General features: G+C 45.9%; 1 protein-coding gene across 1 annotated transcript in view; it reads left to right on the top strand.

The window, feature by feature from the left end:
• CDC42EP3 (CDC42 effector protein (Rho GTPase binding) 3) overlaps positions 1–3479 on the top strand; it is a 22566-nt gene continuing 19087 nt past the window's right edge. The window contains exon 1 of the mRNA XM_005864717.2: positions 1–65. The gene's annotated coding sequence lies outside the window, so the exon portion shown is untranslated. The remainder of the gene's footprint in view (positions 66–3479) is intronic.

The raw sequence follows: 3479 nt of genomic DNA, 5'->3' as shown, positions 1-3479 counted from the left end.
CCTTCGGAGGCGTCGGTGCGAGGCGTCTGGTCCCGTTCGGCCGCTGCGATCCTCGGGGGCTGCTGGTGAGTTGCTCGCTGCGTGCCCACGGCTCCACCCTCCTGTTTGTGAGTCTGTCCGACCGGCGGCCGCTTCCCGCGTGCACGGGGTACTAGGCTGGGAAACCCCTAGGGAACGAGGATCCCAGGGCATTACCTTCCAGCTGGCGTCCAACGGACAAAAGGGGACATCAAGTACGCCGGGAGGGGCGCCAGCACCCGGGCGCAGACATCCACCGTCTGTGCCCACCACTTCTCAGGGTGGGGCTGCACGTTTACTGCGCCCTTCGAGCTACTGACAGCCATTCTGGGCGCGTACTGCGTTTTTCCAGCTGAGAACAAGCCGCACATGGCTACCGCTCGCCTCCCATCGTGGGCTGGCACCAGGGCCGCGCACGGGTGCGCCTTGCAGATCTGCGGTGGCAGTACCCTCCGGGTGCCCTTTCCTCACTTTTACGGTGGCGGGGGGCACGGGAGGCGGGCAATGTGAGCAGAGAGCTCCAACCTGTAGGTCTGGCCGTTGGTTTGGGGGGTTTTTTGGCCCGTGGTTTTTGAACAGCTGAAGCTTTTTCAAGATGTTTTTCTTCTGGAAACTTAAGTGTCTTGACACAGACAAGTATCAGATATGTGAGGACGAATGGATCTGGTCAGTCCGTTTTTTGTTATGAATTATTATACTCCGTTCCCCTCCCCTCGACTTTGGAAGGCATGTGTTTCATCTTATAAATAGAAAGTAGCATATTTTTTTGGCAGGACCTCCTTTAATACTGCACAGTCTAGGAGAGGTCAGTTTAAAAATAAATATGCACTTGAATGTTACACTACCGAGAGCCAGGCTGTGGCTGGGACAAGCTGCGTGGACAGCAGCATCAAAGCCGGCAGCGCAGCTGTGTTGAAAGGAGTAAAAGCCCCAGAGTGCAACCCAGGCTGACAGTCAAGTAATTACATTTTGTTTAAAAAAAAAAGAAAAAGAAAAAGAGTGAGTGAATTAAAATGAGGGCGGGAGTAGGAATGTCAGGAGAGGATTGCAATAGGAATCGTTCCAGTCCTGGTTTATTTGGAAAAGTGGCTCCTGGTGTGTGCTGAGGGTGAAAGGCAATTCCTGGAGGGTGGTGCTGGGTGGGGGAGGGAACTGATGAATATGTTAAGGAGACTAAGATTTGCTCCCGCCCCCCCAACTCTTAGGCCTCACCATATCAAAGAGTTTCTTGGCAGGGTTGCCTTTAAAAGAGGACAAAAATTAGGTGAGCAGCAGTGTCCCGATTTGAATAGCAAAGCCAGGTTGGGGCACTTCCCTTAACTTGGTGCTGATGCCCTTCTAGAGCAGTGGTTCTCAACCTTCCTAATGCCATGACCCTTTAATACAGTTCCTCATGTTGTGGTGACCCCCAACCATAAAATTATTTTCGTTGCTACTTCATAACTGTAATTTTGCTACTGTTATGAATCAATGTAAATATCTGATATGCAGGATGTATTTTCATTGTTACAAATTGAACACAATTAAAGCATAGTGATTAATCACAAAAACAATATGTAATTATATATGTGTTTTCCGATGGTCTCAGGGGACCCCTGTGAAAGGGTCGATGACCCCCAAAGGGGTCACGACCCACAGGTTGAGAACCCCTGCCCTAGGGTATCCCTACAGTAATTTAAAAGACTCCTATAATGTTCTTTTGTCTGACAACTAGAAGACACAACTTCTTTTCTGGACAGTTCCAGAGGTCTTCTCTTTGAGCCCTTACTGGCATTAAGAGTAAGCTACCCAAGTATTGTGTGACAAATCCTTTTCAGAATAGATTTATTTTTATTTATGTTTTATTTTAGAGAGGAAAGGAGAGGGAAAGAGAGATATAGAAACATCAATGGTGAGAGAGAATCATTGATGGGCTGCCTCCTGCACATTTACTGGGGATCGAGCCTGCAACCCTGGCATGTGCCCTGACCGGGAATCGAACTGTGACCACCTGGTTCATAGGTTCGATGCTCAACCACTGAGTCATGCCGGCCGGGCCAGAATAGATTTAAACACTCAGATATAAGTTGGGGCAGTTGTGCAATGTTTGGCATTGTCACATGTGAAATCAGTGGTAAAGACTGTATAGTCAAGGAAGGGTTGGAAGTTCTTCATTAAGTCTCCCAAAGAATATAGGTTTCCCAATAGGCCCCATTCATTGAATGAAACACCCAGTACCAGCCTCTGGGCTTACCCATCAGAACTTCAGAAGCATTTCAGTATCCATGGCAGTTTCAACTTTCCAGTGGGCATCACCTGCAAGAGATTTATATTATGAATCCCATGATTAGAACATGGTGCTGTGGCTGTGGCAGCAGCTACAGACGGGAAATAAGTAGTTCCCCCTTCCCTCAAAATCTGAGCAGTACAATTCTGTTTTGTATTCCAATGGAACATGTAAAGACAGCTAGAATAATGAGTATTGCACCTTTTTTTTTTGCATTTTAGTGTAAATTTAAATGCGAGATGAGTAAATACAAAGCCGTAAATAACATTTATTGCCGAAGTGCTTACATGAACTAGAGTGTTCTATCTGCTCTACAGCTTTTCCTTTAATGTGGTGTTTTATATCCAGCACGTTCACAAAAGCTTCCCTTTTCACTTCTAAAATCTGTGGTATTCAACTGTCTTCAGAATAAAATGGTTTTAACCTATGTCACTCAAAGATTTTTACCAGGCCAAAAAAAATTTTTTGAGCTCCTTGGCTAGGAGCCATAACATTTATCCAGTAGGTGGAATACAATTCATAACCTAGAAAAGCTCCAGCAGATGTCCAGACTGTTCTGACTATTTTAATTACTAAAATTCTTGCTTTCAGTCTGATTTCACTTAGGCCTGGCCTAATTTCTTTCCAACCAGAATCCTGTGGACCTGTTTACTCATTGGTTGAATCAGAACTTAAATCTATTTCTAAGTGCACTATGTTTGCCGGAAAACAAGTAGTGTCATTTGAAACTACTGGATTCCGCCGGCCACAAAATCTTCTTTACCAAGCACTGATGCCCAGGATTCTTGACTTTGGACATTAAAGGTCCTTCCTGTATGGAGCTTGTCCTAAGTGTCAAGAATTCTTCTCATCCCTTTATTTTGATGAACTCGTTTATTTCTGACAGTCCTATGTAGGAAGGACATTTTACAGATGTGGAAACTGAGGGCAGACGTGTTATATAACTTGCCCCAAAACACACAGTAAGGAACATACCAAACACAAATACAGGGTGGGGCAAAAGTAGGCTTACAGTTGTTAATATCTATATATATAAAAGCCTAAGTGACAGTTACAACTGGATAACCGGATGACCAGCCAGTAGCTAAGATGCGCACTGACCACCAGGGAGCAGATGCTCAACACAGAAGCTTCCCCCTGGTGATCAGTGTGCTCCTGTGGCTGGCCAACCTCCTGTGGTCCCTTCTCAACCCCC

Source organism: Myotis brandtii, unplaced genomic scaffold, assembly GCF_000412655.1.
Source record: "Myotis brandtii unplaced genomic scaffold, ASM41265v1 scaffold191, whole genome shotgun sequence".
Lineage (NCBI taxonomy): Eukaryota > Metazoa > Chordata > Mammalia > Chiroptera > Vespertilionidae > Myotis > Myotis brandtii.
This window is presented reverse-complemented; position numbering and strand designations above follow the sequence as displayed.